Below are 20240 nucleotides of genomic sequence, written 5' to 3' on the forward strand. Positions count from 1 at the left end.
TACTGTTTGTCATAGCCATAACGCTACTCAATTACGTACTTAGAAAATGTAATACTGGATGTAAGTTTACAGGCACAGAACACAGAATAAACCACCTCATGTATAAGGATGACCTGAAACTATTTGCAAAAAAACAAAAAGGATCTAGAAAAGCTAATAACCACAACCAGAATATTTAGCCAGAGCAGGGGAATAGAATTTGGAATAGAAAAGTGTGCACTACTGGAGATAAAAAGGGGAAACTAGAGATATCAGAGAGTATTGACCTGCCCAATCAAAAGGAGATAATGGCGTTTGAAGATAACGCTTGCAAATATTTAGGTGTCCTGGAATTAGACACTACCAAATCTAGAGAAATGAAAGAGAAGACTGGAAAAGAGTACTTGAGAAAAATAAGAAAACTATTAGAAACAAAACTATGCAGTAGAAATCTAATTAAAAGAATAAACAGCTGGGCAGTATCGTTATTAAGGTATTTTGGACCATTTATAGGCTGGACCAAAGAGAAACTTAAGCATCTTGATCAGAGGACTAGGAAACTAATGACAATGCTTAATGCATTACACACAAAAGATGACCCCGACCAGTGAAAAGGAACGAAGGGATAAGAATACTGATAAATATAGAAGACTGCGTAGAAAGCACAAAAAAGAATTGGGAAAGCACATGAGTCAGAATACAGAAAGACTGATCATCGCAGCCAGAGACACCGCCAGGAAGAACAATAAGGATATGAAGAAACCAAAAAACAAAAAGACAAGAAAAGTGGGAAGAGAAAGCACTACATGGACGATTCATAAGAATGACAAAAGAAAAGAATCACGTAAACACCTGGACGTGACAAAGGAAACAGATAAACAGAATCTCTACTGACAGCTGTACAGAATAACGCGATTAGAACAAGCCATATCAAAGCTAAACTAGACAAGGCACAGGAAAATAGTAAATGTAGACTTTGTGGACAAAAAGATGAAACAATAAACCATATAATAAGCGAATGCAATAAATTAGCCCAAAAAGAATACAAGGGCAGGCAGGACCGCATGGGGATAGTAGTGCTTTTCCCGGTCGTAAAATACGTTTTAATATAACATTTTAATTAATGCAGTTTTCGTATTTGTTATTATAGAGCTAATTCTCTATTGATTATTATATTGTACCTAATGTTCCTCGATCGTAAAATACGCTTAAATATGATATTTCAATTCATGCAGATTTCATATTTATTATTATAGAGTCAGTACTCTATTGATTATTATATTGTATCTAATATAGAGTAGTGATTTCAAAAGTTATAAAAAAATGTGACTTGAGTGCCATAAGCTACAATGGAAACCCAAACATATGGCTGTCCACCACTATTCGTTACCATCTGAGCCAAGTCCATTCGCATACAAAAACTTAAAAAAATAACGTTGTAAACGAGGTGAATGTATATTTGCGCATACATAGAAGAGGACTTTAAGTAGGCTTACGCGTTCCAAGTCCTAATTTTTTCATAAAAGTCTTTTTTCATAAGAATGAATTTTATCCCTTTACAAAAAGACTTTTGCAACAAAATTTCTGATGAGGTACGTAAGAAATCGCCCGAATCGGCTTAAGCTTATTTCAATAATTGGAATAATGATAATATCAACTAATAATAAAAAAAAACAAAACAAGTATATAGAAACACAAACATTGTTGGTGACCCCATTAATTTAAATATACATTTTTTCTCTCACTGGAATCTTTTAACCCGTTTTAGGCTCTTATTTAATGATCCCAATTATTTCATAGTGACCTAGACATATATTTTTAGATATTACCTAAATATATATACTACCCTTCGGATTTATCCTTTTATGTTGTACCAACTTTTAATTACTTTTTACCATTTTATTCCTTCATTCTAATTTCATTTGTAAATGTCATTAAGCCAATTTTTTTTTCTATATTTGAATTTTATATAATTCTGGCCCTCCTCCTCTTCTGATGAGATACATTTAGCTTCGAAATGCCATGGTTTTTTTTCTTAAATATCCTTCTAACTTTTCTCTATAGTTCTGATGATATAATAAAGTTACATTATTATATACTTTTATTCCTCGGCTTTCATTTAATTTTATATATATATATATATATATATATATATATATATATATATATATATATATATATATATATATATATAAAATTGTGTTATCAAAGACTAAATCTAAATGTACGGCATAATCACGTTGACACACTGGTTCCCGCCCCGCTGGACCACCGAAGTTAAGCAAAGTTGAATCTGTTCAGTACAAAATGGGTGACCATTTGGAACTTCCAGGTGCTGTATGTGTTCTCCACTTATCTCGGCATTTTTTCCAGTTGTCCTGGACTTTTCCTTGCCACCCGACTCAAAGAGTGTCGATTCAGGAGAGGTGCGGTTGGTGATTGCGCAACCCTTGCCCCTCACAATTACACGCGCAGCTGCTCCTATAAGGGGTGTTCTTTGTTTTTCGAGACTGAACGTAGGCATCGGATATATATATATATATATATATATATATATATATATATATATATATATATATATATATATTAGTAAAAGTACCCGTCGTTGACTGGGTTCAAAAACAGCCTGCAGAAAATGGACTCTGATTTATGAAAGTATGATAGGTTATGAAAAGGAAGGGTTGTAAAGAGATAGCTTCGAATTTGGGGGTATCAAAACCAAAGCAAAATATGATGAAAGTAAAAATGAAATAGATAAACCCCATAATTTATTATACCATACTTGTTCGCACTGAAACACTTATCACAATATTCTGTGGATCTATATTAAAAAACCTTGTTAAACTTTGTGACATATTTCCATTCTATGGAGGTCAGGCGCGAAAAAACACCCCATAATTTTATTATACTATATTTCTTCAAACTGAAACATAATTATCAAAGTATACTTACGCAGATAGATATGAAAAGTCTTTATTAAAGTTTGTGCCTATTTCCATTCTATGGAGGCTAGGCGCGAACGCAGACCCCACAATTTTATTATACCATCCCTATTTAAGTTAAAACATACTTATCAAAGTATTAGTATGTACATCTATATCAAAAACACTTGTAAACGTTTCTTTTTAATTTTTAAATTTTTTATTTCCATACTTTGTGGACCAGGCGCGTACGCAGACGCCACAATTTTAATGAATCATCATTATGCCAGATCAAACATACCCATTCCTGTCTCGATACATCTTCTATCATTATATGTGTTCAGTTTTCTACAATAGTCAACCATATAGGAGCCTATTCGTGACCAGACACACACAGAGACGTTCAGCTTTATATATATATATATAGTCTTTATATTGGATTACCGATTGAAATGAAATGCCGAAAGGTACATACTGTTCCAGTTAAATCATTTTTACACCGAAGAATTTCATTAGGTCATCGAAGTTAAACGATATTGAGTCTGCTTATACATTGGATAAGTTACGAGCTGAGAATTGTAGATAATATACGAAAGTGTATGAATAGGAACCAACATTGCTTAGAAATATAACCGGCGACAATTTTGATTTTTATGTTTTTTCTCTTTTTTATGCTTTCTAAACAAACTAAAAAAAAACAATTTTGATTTCAACAAAATAAAATTTGCTTTTATTTACTTATTAATTTTTTTTTTTAATAATAACCCAGTGATAGCAAATAAATAATTTCTTAAATGACGTTGGCTTTTGCGATTTCGTTGGCTCAGCGTTTCGGAATCTTTTGGCGTTTTAAGTAAACTGCCCGGAAAATTCCGACAATAGCATGGTACGTATTCAGCATAAGTGCCAGCTTGTGTAAGCTATAACTCTTGAAAGCCTTTTTCCTAAAGAGTCATCTATATATATAAAAGCGAAAATGTTTGTATGTATGTATGTTTGTATGCCTCGCAAAAAAAAAGAGTAAGCGTCTTTAATATATGTCGGTTGGACTGTGTTTACATTTGACTCATCGTCGATTTTATTTGTGAAATAATGTGTGCATTTGTCCACATCATCATCATTGTCTACTTCAAAAGTGATAGTCTTATAGCGAAACGTTTTTGTAAAAATAAGAACAAGATGTAAATCCGTGCCATTTTTTAAAAATTTTTTTAATCGTGCCCATCACCATCATTGTCGTCCTGATCATTGAGTATTTAAGACTTTTGGAATGTCCCTTCATGTATATTATGTGTACGTATGTATATGCATGTATATGCATATGCGTATTTGTGTGCTACTATGTGTGTATGTTTGCATGTGTATGCACATGCATATGTATGTTGGCATACATCTGTATGTATGCATATGTTCATTTCAATATGTGTGTGGGATGGAGAGGGCTCCCGTGGGGCGTGGTGAGGGCAGCCGCTCTGGGAGAAGCGGATCTCTGATTTAAAAAAAAAACAAAGCGGAAGACCAGTACCCGCATTAAGCTAGTCTGCAGTTTGACTTGTTGCTGGCTATCTTGCTCTTGTTTGTTGCTGGATGTCAAGATTTTGAACCGAGAGAGAGATTTAGCTGTCGTACAAAGCTAAAACTCTGTAACATCATCTTTGTATAGATACTCCCTCAGGCATTTGTCTATTAAAAAAAAAGTCCTGTGGCGATAAAAACCCTGTGACGTGTGTACGCCTGAAATGCTGGATGCATGTAACAATCAATCTGCCATCATTATATGTATCTATGTATATATATGTGTATGTATATTTATATATGTGTGTGTGTGTATATTTATATATGTACAAGTGTGTTTATATGTATTTATATCTATGTGTATATGTATGTATATGTGTCTGTGCGTATATATGTTTGTGTGTGTATGTATATATATTTATATATGTTTGCATGTATGTGTATATGCATATATGTGTATGTATGCATGTGTGTATGTATATATATGTGTATATGTGCATGTATGTGTGTATGTGTATGAATGCATATATATGTATGTGTATGTAGTATGTATATGTAGGTAAGTGTATGTATATATATGTGCATATGTGTACGTATATGTATGTGTATATATAAGTATATGTATGTATTTGTATATGTGTGTGTATATGTATGTATATGTGTATGCATGCATGTGGGTATATATATGTATGTTTGTGTATTATGCATTGTGTTATATATGGGTATATATGAGCGTATGCTTATAGACATGTATGTATGCATGTATGCATGTATATATTTATATGTGTGTATACCAATGACCGTCTTGTGTATGTTTGCATGTGTGTGTATGTATATGTATGTGTGCGTAATGTGTATTGTATATGTATGCATGCATATATGTGTGTGGTATGTGTATATATGTATTTGTGCGTGCGTGTATATATATGTATGTATACCAATGACCGTCTTTAGTGTCATGTCTGCTTGAGCATGTGAATTCGCCGGCAGGACTATATGTTATTTTCGGGCTCATAAACTTTCAGTGTCTGAGGGAGTGGCAATCGTCTGACAAGATGTTGCAATCATCAAAAAAAAAATAAATGTCTCGCAAAAACTTTTGACACGGGTCACAGATTTTCATGAGATCCGTATCATTTTAAACTGCCAACCTTCGCCCGACAAATATTGAAACATTGGCCAAACACATTAATTTCTTCACCTTAAAATCATCAGTTTTCTACAGGGAGGGGTCGGCAAAAACCGTCCTCTCATGACAAGTTCGCTTCTACGCATGCGTCATACGACGTCGGAACATTATTTACTTTAAATATTTGAAAAACCGACACAATTTCGTCGTCCTCATTAACTAAAGGTTTTGGGTTCGAGTTTTTAAATTTTAATATTGAAACAGGGTTATTCAAGCCAGTGTTTTTTTCTTTTTTTTACAGATTTTTTAACGAAGTTTTAACGGTCGTTTTTCTGTTTTGCCTTTTCTTTTTTTGTTTTTCCGAGTTTTACATTTAACATCGTTCGTTTGCCTTACGTGTGTTGTTTTTGTGTATTTTTTCGATTAAATTTTTTTTTGATTACCCCCCCCCGTCCGAGCACACACACCTCCAAACACCCGGGAAACACCGGGTACCCCTGTTACAGAGAGAGAGAGAGAGAGAGAGAGAGAGAGAGAGAGAGAGAGAGAGAGAGAGAGAGAGAGAGAGAGAGAGAGGTGAGTAAACGCGGAGTGTAGACACGTTTACCAGAACCGAAGGTCAGCTGACCAGATTACGTATATGTGACGTGGTCAGGTTGGCTAGATCTGGAGATTTGATTTGGGCTTTGAAGAAGACAGACGGCCTTCTGTTGTCTCCCCCTCTTAACTGGGGAAAGGGGAGACGAACGCTGACGTGTGTAGAAGAAGAACCTCCACACAGGCCGATTTCACTTCCATCTTCTGCAGGACCTCTGGGGAAAGTGAAATAAAAACTATAAAACCCATTCATCGTCTTGGAGTGATAAATCTTCGTCAAACAGGTATCAAGTCTCCCTCCAGGATGAGAAATTTCCAGATGGTCTAACATCGAAGAAGCAGAGGTAGGTTCTGAAATTACATACCACACACACGATTCCCTTTATGATAATCAAACACACAACCATTTATATTAGAGACAATCATACGCACACGGAATCCTTTTTATGTTATACACCAAAATTTAAATGGTGCCTCTCAATGATAAGTATATGTAACAAACGTTCAATTTGGCGCCCCTCGATGATAACCCTAGTGAGAACTCAGATGAAGAACAATATATAACACCCCGCTAATCTATGATATAAAAGACAGTTGTTATTTTCTAATTGTTTTATTTTTGGATTATAAGTTGCGTATGGGGGCAACCACACCAGCTGCCAACATTCTTCCACTTTTATTGACTCCAGTCGAGAGATCTTTTCAAGATTCTCGTTGTCCACCTTAAGTGCAATTTTCTGGAACTCTTTTGCACTTGGTTTAACAGGAATGCTGGTTAGATAGGCTTTAAAGTTTTTCTTCATAAACCATGTGGCACCTATAATCAGCGGGATCATTGATATCTCCCTAAGATTCCAATTTCTCTTCATATCATTCATTAGACCTGGATATTTCGTCTTTCTCTTTCATCTCTGTTCAGACGTCCATCATTAGAGACACTCACTTCAACCAAGGTTGCTACTCTCTCTGTTTTATTCCATACTAGCATGGGTGCCCGGTGTTTGGAGGTGTATGCTGACCAAAAAAAACCCCAAAACGGTCAATTTTTTAAAACTTTGACCCCTATTATGACCCCTAAACATTTATTGTTTTGGGCTCAAACCGAGTTATTAAGTTAGATCCATGAGGTAGATCCATGTTCAAGGAACCTATATCTAAAATTTCAAGTGTTTAGACCCAAAATTGTCGGAGGAGTTTGGTAGAACTCTCAAAGGTCAAATCGTTGAACTTTGACCCTTTAAAAGCCAAATTTCTGGCCGAAACCCGATCACATGGATTTCCCCAAATCTCAGTACACTCTATATCAAATTTCGAGTCTGTAGACTAAAAATTGACAGAGTTATTGCGTAGGGAAATGTACACAGACACATAGACATACAGACACACACAGACACGTTCACATTTATAGATATACTAGCATTTCAGCCCGGCGTTGCCCGGGTATTTGGAGGTGTGTGTTGAGAAAAAAAAGCGGTAAATTTTTTAAATTTGACCCCTATTATGACCCCTTAAAATTTATTATTTTGGGCTCAAATCTAGTTATTAAGTTAGATCCATATCCAATGAACCTATATCTAAAATTTCAAGTGTTTAGACCCCAAATTGTCGGAGGAGTTTGGTAGAGTTCTCAAAGGTCAAGTCGTTGAACTTTGACCCCTTATCAGCCAGAATTCTGGCCGAAAACCGATCCCATATATTTCCCAAAATCTCAGTACCCCGTATATTAAATTTCGAGTTTGTAGACTAAAAATTGACAGAGTTATTGCGCAGACAGACAGAGACACAGACCGCGTTCACTTTTATAGATATAGATTACTATGTCAGGTTTGAGAGCAACAATTTCAAAGTAGGTGGCTGTAGGGATTACATGGTTATAATGTATGGCGTATGACTCAATTCTAACATTTCTTTCTTGTTGATGCTCCCAGGACTTGATGCTACATTGGATGTTTAGTTTTTTGCAGATGGCCCAATAGAGGTACTTACATACATCATCATGTCTCGCTGTGTAGTAACCGTCCCCCAAAAGAACCATGCAATTTGGTCCACACTTTCCATTTCCGTGTGACAGAACCTGCACCTGTTGTCGTTACTTAGACCTGGCATCTTCTTGAAGACATTGGTCATCAATCTCTTGAGCAGCCATTATAGCCCTCTCCTAGTTGTGATGTAGGACTCCCATCTTGAGCCAGTCCAAGAAACCTTCTTTGTCTATGTATTCATGAAAGAGTTCCTCCAGAAAAATACTTTGTTATAATGTTACATCAAGCTTCTTCTCTTGGAAGGTTTTGGTATATTTCTGTCGGCCTTTTCTCGCTATTTCTGTGTCAGGCTTATTTGGTGTTCCAGCTTGGCATTGGGTGACTGGTGTAGTTCTGCTGGGTCTTGTCTCTTGGTGTTTATATACCATTGAAAGGGCGTGGTTCTGGGAGCTTCTAAGACACTGACCGGTGGTCACTATAATTGCTCGATGTTGGTTGATCTCTGAGAGCCCTAGTCTAATTACTCCCCTGGGCAAGTACAATCTTGGTAGACACTGATTTCTGTATATGACTCTATGAAGTGTTAGAATCTTTTGTGTCTTTACATCTAATGTTAATGTGTTGTTGTGAGCAATCAATGGTGCCAAAACTATGTTATTACTGGCATAACAAGTTGATTGATGCCAGTTATTTTCTTCTTAGTAAGCTGTGTTTTGCAGATCTTCCTTACACGGGGTACACATTCTTTGCCAATCTTCTCCCTCATCTTAACATGTTGTATGTTGTCGTTTTCTTCAATGCCAAGGTATTTGTAGGGTTCGAGCTCTTCTAGATCTCTGAGCACTAAGCTATATCTCCAGATTATAATAAATCTGCTTTTTTTTTTTTTTTAAAGAAGAAATGATTTGCTGAATTTTATCTCCCTTGGCCGGTGTAATGTAAAATATTTCCCTATAAAAAAGAGAAAAGCTATTTTGAAGATCAGTTTTGTTTTTTCGATTTTTGATGCTTATCAGACGAATTTCTCTGTAGAAAATATATCTAAGAACACTGCCAGACATATAAATTAACTTTCTGTGAAATTTGCAAAAGACAGGCTCAGCCGTTTTAGCAGAACCTACGAGGAAGGAAGGAACGAACACACACACACACACACACACACACACACACACACACACACACACACACACACACACACACACAAAATAAGTTTTAGCTGCACATTCTCTGTATAAGGCTTTTTTTCCAGCTCTGAGCATAAACTTGGCACATTAATTTGGCCAAACTTCATTCCTATTACATTGGAAAAGGTGTGTACTATCTGTAGAAGCTGGTGCAGCTCGGTATTTAAGCTACCATACAACTTAAGATCATCTATGAAGAGTAGATGATTCACTCTCGTGCTCTGAATCAAGTTTTAAGCATTCTGTTGTTCGGGAGGTTTCTGAGTGGATCTGTCAGAAGGGAGGCTAGATGTCACCTTGGAATATTTCCTTCTGGATGTTTACATCAGGGATGATGGTTTTTCCTCCATTGTGACTTAGTGATATGGCGATTTTCCAGTGTTTGTTGGATTAGCGGGTGGATCAAGGCACCAAAGTAACCATGAGTGTGGCAGACTGTCAAATGCCTTCTGGTAATTGATCCATGACATGCTCAGATTTCGTTCCCTCTTCCTACAGTCTTCTAAAATGGTCTTGTTGATCAATAGCTGGTTTTGGTACCGAGGCATTTTCTTCTGCATTCTATCTGCTCTTTTTCAACGTAGGTTCCAGAAGATAGATGGTCATATATAACGTCGGCTACCATGTTTATATGTCCAGCTAAAAGCTAAACAACAACAACAACAACAACAACAACAACAACAACGACGACGACGACGACGACGACGACCACCACCACCACCACCACCACCACCACCACCACCACCACCACCACCACCACCACCTTGTTATATCCTTGATGGGCGTTGCCCGGGATGAGTTATATCTAAACTTTGGGAAAAATATTCTTTGACCGTAAAATGGCGTAGATTTTGTCAGGGGTAGAAAAGAGGTCGCTTTCCTAGCCAATCATGTATTAAATAAAGGGCAGTAACTCTGATATTTTCATCCAGAGGTTAGTTTTTATGTTGACTTACTGTTCGAGGAATCTGTCTATATGTGTGTGTGTGTGTGTGCATTCAGAAAAGAAAATCGGCTGGATAGAGAAGAAGGAAGTGGGCGAGGAGAAGAAGGAAACTGGAGAGAGGTAAAGAGAGAAAGCGAGAAAGAGGGAAATTGAAGTTTTAAGAGAAATATGCTGTATTTTTTTTTTGCTCTAAGCAACGCCGGGTAATCCGTCTAGTAATAAATCTAATATAAAAAAGGCAAAATGTGTGTGTGTGTGTGTGAGTGTATGTTTGTATGTCCGCCATCTTTCGGACGACAAATATCGAAAAATTAGCTCAAAACATTTCTTCCTTCACCCTCAACTGAGCAGTTTTGTACAAAGAGGGGTTGCTTTGTACGCCATTTTAGCAAGTCATCGTCTTCTTTTCGATTGACTACACTTAATTTAAATGTTCTGAACTTGCAGTCGGACGATGGAGACATCAGCTAAGACGTCACGTTTTCTTTAACCTTTTTTTTCCTCCTTCGCGTTACGGGTTCAAGCCTACCTGTCTACTATCACTTTTGTTTTAAACATCTCTGGCTACCGTTGTTTTGATCCCCCCATCGCTACTACCACTTTTTTACCCCCCTCTCTCCGTGGTTCCTTACTACACCACCCACACACACCCGGGCAACGTCGGGCAACCCCGCTACTGTTGTTTTTACCTTCCCCTTATTATATAGTCAGGTTGGAGATACTCAAAACAATTGTATTGAGAGATATTATAACAGTTATATTACACAGTGGGGTGGGATATTATTGTGTTCTTATAACGGGATTCGATATAAGCGTATAAATCGCATGTATTTTGTTTAGCCAGATAAACGTATAAAATGAGTCATGTTGTATCTAAGAGTTATCACACGGGTATATATTACAGTTCATATATAAGAAAAATAATATAAGCTTCATAACTTTCTTTCTTCTTTAGTTCTTCTTCAAGGCTGAGCTCCGTGATGAAACATGAAGCGACCACACCATAACCAATTGAGACCTCTGTTATTTCTTCTTTTGTGAAAACCACAGAACAACACTTTATGTTTTAAAATATAAATTCATTTCAGTTGTCCCAAATGGTCTTCATAAGAGTTTGCTTTTCTTGTCTACATGTTTGTTCTACCCAGCCACGCTTCCTGGCCGTCTATCCACTCTCATAACTAACTCTCAACTCTCACGCCTGTTCACTCTCGTGATACAAACTCCAACCCTCCTCTAAACTTCCCGACCTCAATTCTGGTGACGTAACCAATTAAAAGACACGCCTCCTTAACGTGACCTCCTCTGTCACGTACGTATGTTCAAGGTTATTTTGTTTATATTTAACCTAGCTAATTTATATAAACATCTTCAGGTTAAACCCACTGCTACACTTTATTCTATAAACAATAAATAACTCCCAATATAAACTATTTAAAGAATATCATTGAATAGATAGATAAATAGATAGATAGACATATAGATCGATAATAACTAATAAATTTTTAACAATGTTAATTATTCAACCCCCCCCCCTTCGCCCGGGAGTCTTTACTACGCCACCTAAACACCCGAGCAATGCCGGGCATCCCTGCTAGTAAAAGATAAAATTTGGTCACGTTGTAAAATGATTGTTTAAATGAATAAATGGTCTAAAAAAATTGTGAGTGAAAAGATGTCGTTTTCGCTCTCAAACACACACATACATACACATATAGACATACACACACACGCACACACACATACAACACGCACATACACACACACATACACACACAAAACTGACAAGAAAGAAAACTGCTTTTGCAAACATTCCTTAACTGTTAGGTCATTTCGACTAGGAAACGTCGATTTGAAGACGCCCTTCCATATGCCGCCATGTTGTATTCTGCTGGTCACACACACAAAAAAAGGTCATGGCTCATCCATCGGCGACGATTTCATCATCATTTTCCCATTCTTTTAATGGGAGTGTCTGGTCTTCACTTGACGTGCCTTTATATCATCTTTGTCGCCCATCATTTTAGTTGCTAGTTGCATCGTCACAATTTTTTTGTGTTGTCTGGCTGACATGTCATTTATGAATGCCGCCGTGTTATTTGACACCCAAAAGTTTTCTGATGTAGACCACTTTTACATCTTTTTTTATTACCGTTAACCACATGCTCTCTCTCTCTCTCCCTCTCTCTACATACACGGCTATCTATCTATCTATCTATCTATCTATCTATCTATATGTATGTATGTATCTATCTATCTATCGATCGATGCCTTCGGTCAGTCTCGGAAGACTAAGGATACTCCTGTAGGAGCAGTTGTGCGTGTAATCGTGAGGCAAGGGTAGCGCAATCCCTAACCACACCTCTCCTGAATCGACACTGTTTGGGTCCAGTGGCAAGGAGAAGACCAGGACGACTGGAAACAATGCCGAGATAAGCGGAGAGTACATATAGCACCTGGAAATCCCAAATGGTCACCCATTTTAGTATTGACCAGGCTCAACGTTGCTTAACTTCGGTGATCCAGCGTGAACCGGTGTGTCAACGTGATTATGCCGTATATCTATCTATCTATCAGTAAATTAACGTGATGATTTTCCCCCTGGAATGAGACAATTAAACAAAAACGTTTCCGTAGCTTACTTTCTTAACCTATATTTTCAAACTACTATTACTACTACTACTACTACTACTACTACTTACGACTTGACCACTGCTGCAATAAAACATATATATGCATATTACCGTATAATATTATGTGCATATAAATTAATTAATAATATTAATTTATCCATTTCTTCTTCTTCTTCTTCTTCTTCTTCTTCTTCTTCTTCTTCTGCTTCTTCTTCTACTACTACTACTACTACTACTACTACTACTACTACTACTACTTATTCGTCATTTTCGTACTTAAAAAAGTGGAAAACTAACTACATAGTCCACAATAAATTATTTTCTTTGCTTTGTCCCACGGTTTTGGCTACTTTAATAAAAAAAATGAAATGCTTATAACTTTTTTCTATAATTTATAATGAAGTGTAATTAATACAGTGTATCAATATAAGAGATATGTTAAATGTCTGTAAGGTTAGTTGTAAACCTCCCCCCCGGAATGTTCTAGAGAAATTGAAAAAAAAAAAAAACTAAACTGTCCCAGATTTTTGGCCGTTAGTGTGTATTAGCGTAATGGTTAGAAGCCATGACTGTCGTACAGACGGTCGGGTTTTGATCCTAGTTTGAGGAAGTTGCCTGTCTAGCCGCACTGATGAGCTGTGATACAGCGAAACAGTACTGTATGTGGATGACTATATATATATACACACATATATGTATCTCTCTTTATATATATATATATATATATATATATATATATATATATATATATATATATATATATATTAGCGACTCTGTATTTTTCTTTTCGCTCCCTGAGCGCGTTTTTGAGAGCAGTTACTTACTCATTGTTTTACATTCTAGTCTCCCCATTTAGTATTATTTATAATTATTAATTTATTTTTTATTTATGAAGCATTTGAATGTTTTTTTTTTCATTCAAATATCTATGAAATAATTTTTAAGTGCATATAAATTATCCATGGACATGCGTGTTTCTAAGTAGCACTTGTCATCAGCATAGCTTAACATTTTGACAAGGATCGAGCTCATCACCGCTCGATAAGTAGCCTTGTGTTTACCCCAATATATATATATATATATATATATATATATATATATATATATGCTAGAATGGTTTCATCTTAATCGCAACTACACATTGAGCACAATATAACAATCGATGTATAATAAATACGAAACTTGATTAAGATTAATTTAAAATATTTTTTTTATTGAATATTATATTGTACCCAATATATAGTAATGATTTCGAAAATAAAAGAAAGGGCTTGGATGCCATAAGCTAGAATAGAAACGAAAACATTTAATGATCATAAGTTAAACAAAGTTATTTTTTTAACTATTTATATGCGCATGGGTGTGGCTCAGAGGCTAAGAAATGAGGCTGGGGAGTTGTATGTTTTGGTTTCAATTCTAGCCAATTCTTTACTTTTCGAAATCTTTACTATGTATTGCGTACAATATAACAACCGATAGAGAATTAATATAACACTTGCATAATTTAAGATATATACATGTGTGTATGTATGTGTGTGTATGTGTGTGTGTGTGTGTGTGTGTATTAAATTTAACAGTTTTCTATATTGTGCAGCATTTAGGATGAATACATTCTAATATATATGTATATCTGATTCTCTCTCCTCTGATCTCGAGCGCGTGGTTCAGTGGGGGAAGATGTGGCTGGTTACCTTTAATGCATCCAAAACCAAACTCCTATCTTTACATTATCAACGCTCTGATCCCCATCTGGCATCAATTGTGATGGATGGTTCTCGTCTGGGTGAGGCCCCGTGTTTTGACAAGCTTCTGGGTTTGACCTTTACTCCTGATCTGAAATGGAACATGTACATCAAGTCTGTTGCCAAGGTCGCTGGAAAGATGGTGGGATCCTTCTACCGCTCCAGAAGATATCTCACTACTGATGCAATTCTCTATCTATATAAAAGCCAAGTACGTCTAAGGATGGAATACTGCTGCCATATCTGGGCAGGAGCTGCTAAAAACAGCCTATCCTGCCTTGACAGAGTACAAAATAGACTTCGTGATTTAGTGGTGGATGCCCTTTTCTCTATCCTGTAACCTCTCTCCCACAGAAGAGACGTTGCGAGCCTATCGCTGTTTTATCGTTATTTCCATGGCAGGTGCTCGTCTGAACTCAAATCTCTGGTCCCCCCTCGCCAATCTCTCACGAAAAACACCCGTCTAGCTGAATCCACTGTGAAAAATTTCCTCCCACTCTATATCTGTGCCTAAATCAAAACGCGGATTCCATGAACAAAGCTTCTTTCTTAGAACTGCACGCCTGTGGAACTCTGTTCCGTCTGCCTGCTTCCCACCGGACTACAACTTGGATGTGTTCAAGTCCAACGTTAACAAATTCCTAATGAACCGCCCCCTTAAGTAAACACTTCATCAAATCTCCACACTAACGTAATGTACTTGCAATAATCCTTATCCCTGAGTGGCTTCCGGGCCTTGCTAAGTGGTGATCACTGTGTAAAAAAAAAAAAATCTTATTATAAATTTTCCTAATGTCTGCGCGTGCATGTGTGTGTGTGTGTGACGCGGTTTATCTCAGCCTACAGGCAATCTACCCAGGCAAGTAAGGTACCGAAATGAAGCTTATGACCCACCGGATGTTTTAGTGAGATTTATATCCATATTTGGTGTATGGAAATGCGAAAAAAAAAAAAAATAACAATAAAATAAAAAATTAAAATAACGATTTACTAAAAAGCGTTTTATTTACTGGATATTTTTCCGGTACAAGGACTAAAGTTTGCCCAGCAAAATTGTGTTCTTATATATATATATATATATATATATATATATATATATATATATATATATATATATATATATATATATATATACTAGCAAAAGTACCCGTCGTTGACTGGGTTCAAAAACAGCCTACAGAAAATGGACTGATTTATGAAGGTATGATAGGTTATGAAAAGGAAGGATTGTAATGAGATAGCTTCGAATTTGGGGGTATCAAAACAAAAGATGAACATGATGAAAGTAAAAATAAAATAGATAAACCCCATAATTTATTATACCGTACCTATTCACACTGAAAGACTTATCACAATATTCTGTTGATCTATATTAAAAAATCTTGTTAAACTTTGTGACATATTTCCATTCTATGGAGGTCAGGTGCGAACGAACACCCCATACTTTTATTATACCATATTTCTTCAAACTGAAACATAATTATCAAAGTATACTTACGCAGATAGATATGAAAAGTCTTTATTAAATCTAAGCAGAAATCTAAATGCAATGTGAACAAGAGTCTCACTACCAACTCCCCACTTAGGATACCCCTAAAATTATGGCCCCTAACAGACAGTAGCCAGTTACATCTCAATGGCACTGTTAGGGTTATTTTCAGCAATAAAAAGGAAGAAAAAGAAGCCAAACATGACCATGCTCGCTAATTGGTTGAACCCACACGTGATAAAATCTCCTCATCAGATGTGAAATGAAATCAAATTATACAACTTTCATCCACGTGAACTAATAATTCGTTTACAGTCCCAACTCTTGTCATTTGTTTACTGTAGTGTGTGTGTTTTCATGACTCGACACTTGGCTTTTGACTTGATGTTTGTGATGTGTGACCTCGGCATCAATAAATTTTAAGAGAGCCGACAGGACCCCAAATCGTGACATATGACCCACTTGCTTCAAGAAACAACTGCTTCGGTAGTTATGTAAGACAAATCCTTTAAATTGACACCACTTTCTTCTACACACACACACACACACACACACACACACACACACACACATGCACACACGCACGCACACGCACATACACACGTACGCACACACACACGTACGCACACACACACGCGCACATGCACAAAATACTAAAGGTAAACGCGTTTAACACCAACGAAATGTCCTTGTTGGATCGGCGATCATAGAAAAACATAGATTTGGCTTGGTTTGGCTATTTTGTTTTACGCCACATCAACCCCTTTCGGGTTATTTAATGCTAAATCCAATAATTTAAGAAAAATGTGTTATGCTTCAAATTCTTTATATCTTCAAATATTTATTCATTGTGTTTGGTTTGGTTGTTTTTTCTACGGCTTATCAGCATTTATCTGACTATTTAAGATAAAATCCAATCATTTGGGTAAATTTTTTGTTTGCTTCAGTCTATTTATATTTTAAAATATTTATTCATGGTGTTTGGTTTAGTTGTTTTGTAGAAGATAGTCGTTGTTGTCTTTGCAGAACCTTATTGAGTTTTGCAAAGAGAAAAAACAAAACAAAAAAAACCCAAAACAATAACATTAATTTTTGGTACATTTTATATCAAGAACCGGTATCTTCAGACATCCTGACCTGGTAGCACCAGGTGGAAAGACCTTGGAGAGATAGTGTCCGCCAGGTCGTGAATGGAGCGTACTGGAATCAGAGGAGGTTTATTGATCCCAGAGAAATTTTTTGAAGATGCATTCACCGCCGCCGCCGCCGCCGCCGCCGCCGCCGACGCCGCCAGCGTCGTCATCATCATCATCATCATCATCATCATCATCATCTGTTTTCTTTGGTACAAACTGACGTTGATATCATGAGGCACAGTTACGTTCTGGGAATGTTTCTCTTGTATCTATCATAGAAGTTAAGATTACGAATTGAATTCGGTTTGGTATTTTTTATCTTTTATGTTTTATTTTTGCTATGACATAAGAAACTACTGGCCAGATTTATAGAGGCAATGATATAGCATACTTGGGGCCCTATGCCAGTAAGTAGCGATTAAGTTAGCTAGTGAAAATTTTGATAAGGATCACATAAGTACATGCCAGTATAACCTAGCTACAAGCAGAAATGTACTAAGGGATAGGTGACGAGGGTTGAAACGAGGGCCAGAGGTCAAACTCTACAAACAAAACAAGAGTCGAACGATCACGCGATGATATGACGTCACGCCACCGAGAGAAACAAACATTTTCTAATCAGTCTCTCTGTTCGAAGCGTGCGGATGAGGCATGCCACAATAATGTAGAAATCATCTCCCCGTTGCTTCGTTCATTTCTTAAGTTAGTCAGGAAAATAAGAAGTAAATAATTTTAGTCATCGTCTCTCTCTCCTTAAGTCCATTCTACTCAATAAAACCTTTAAGAAACTCAATTAACGCCTCCTTGTGTTTTTCCCGCAGGAGAAGTTTTTTGCGTATAGTTTAACAGACGAGACAATCGACAACCAGCAACGGCGAAGAGAAACAGCATCAAAGTGATCGTTTGTTCGCAAAATAAGTATGGATAAATATTAACAATGCCGTTAGTGCATTATGTTATTAATTCCTTTTTTTTTACTCGATTATTTCCGTAAAAATGAGGTTTAATTATAGAAACCGAGTGTTTGGAGGTGTATGTTGAGCGAAAAAAAAAAGTGATAGTAGGCAGAGAGGCTCGAACCCGTACCGCGAAGGAGGAAAAGAACGTGAAAAAAATGTGACGTCTTTGTTGTTGCGCCCACCGCCGAACCAGAAGTGGCAAAGGTTTAAATTAAGGCTAGTCAATCGAAAAGAGGGGATGACTTTCGAAAATATCGTCGAAAAAAGCGACCCCTCCCTGTAGAAAAGTGCCCAGTTGAGGGTGAAAGAATTAATGTTTGTAGCCATTTTTTTATATTTGTCGTCCGAAGAGTCGAGCTTCAAAACAATACGTGAAAGTCCGTAACATCTGTCGAAAGTTTTAGACATACATACATACATACATACATACATACATACATACATTTAAACAGACATGTAAGATTTATATTATAAAAGAGAAGATCATGATTCATCCTGAAAGAACAGCTGATAGTGTTTTTTATGGAAGGTTGGCATTTATGGCGAATAAAAAGCGAAGTCTGTGTTTATTCATCTATTTAGAGAATAAAAGTTTTATTTCTTTATTAAAATACGTTATAGGATTAAAAAATAAGAAGGATGTTGCCTGCAGTAAATTATTGTTTGAAAAAAAAAAAAACAAAAAAAAAAAAAAACAAAAACAAAACATGACAGTAAATTTAACGGGTCAAAAAAAAATTTGACCTATCCAGACACTCGATGCATACAAATGTCATTTTTGGATGCGCTTGACTGAAAAGAAAAATGATAATAAACTCAACAAACCCGTTCCTCCAGGCTTACATGGCCAATTTTTAACCCGTTACGCCGCAGAGATAACAACATTTTTTTGTTAAGTATACTTGTATCATTTTCTAAGATTAAAGATTTGCGAGGGGAGGTTACTCTGATGCAATAACTTCACCTTATCTGGACGCACAATGCGTATAATTGTTAATTTTCGACCGGCTTGTTTACTCCTTAAGGCTATATATATATATATATATATATATATATATATATATATATATATATATATATATATATATATATCGAAGGAGCAAAGTTAAAATTATTCTGCATATTAATCACATGAATAATAAAAAATAATACAAATATTATACTAAACTTAAGAAATCTGTTTCTACTTACAAGAGCGTTGCATCACAGAGATCACTTCATTATTTTAGTATGCTTAACCCTATTCTAAAATTAAAGATTCGCAGGGCATTAGGGTTAGTATTACATGAGTTAGGTTACTCTAGTGCAACAGATGTAGTTCACTTATCTAGTCACCCAGTGCAGATAGATGATAATTTTGGACCTGTTTGTTTTCGAATTAAGTCGTTCCAAAAGTAAAGCCTCATATTTGTGAAATATGGTGACTACATCAGCCAGTTCCTGTGAAGACTGTTATTCGGAAGTTGGAAAGGATCGAAAATAGAATTAATAGACAAAAACGTCTATTTTATCTAATAAAATACGCCTTAGAGAAAAATGCTGCCTATATATATATATATATATATATATATATATATATATATATATATATATATATATATATATATATTAGCAAAGATACCCGCGATTCACGTGGGACTTTGCAGTACGCTCGTGGGCACCGTTGTAGTAAGTGAATGTTGGAAGTGCAACTATTTCTTAAGGTGTTTAAAAGTTTTTAACTGCCCCCTAAAGGGTCTGAAATCCAACTATGAACTTTAAAGCAAATAGATTATATCAAAGTTTACACTTTGAAAATTGTTTGGTCTGACGAAAGTAACTTTGAGGTAAGTTAGCAGCTTTTGTTCCAAAAAGGGACAACTGAAATTTTTATGCGAATATATACATCTATTTTTATGCGAATATACATTTATAACATCTATTTTTATGCGAATATACATTTATAACATCTATTTTTATGCGAATATACATTTATAACATCTATTTTTATGCGAATATACATTTATAACATCTATTTTTATGCGAATA

General features: G+C 36.0%; 1 pseudogene; it reads right to left on the minus strand.

Moving 5' to 3' along the window:
* Positions 1-12697: 12697 nt before the first annotated feature.
* On the minus strand, positions 12698-12815 carry LOC145249783 (5S ribosomal RNA; annotated as a pseudogene).
* Positions 12816-20240: the final 7425 nt, after the last annotated feature.

This window comes from Euprymna scolopes, chromosome 28, assembly GCF_053919585.1.
Source record: "Euprymna scolopes isolate OS-2025 chromosome 28, ASM5391958v1, whole genome shotgun sequence".
Classification (NCBI taxonomy): Eukaryota; Metazoa; Mollusca; class Cephalopoda; order Sepiida; family Sepiolidae; genus Euprymna; species Euprymna scolopes.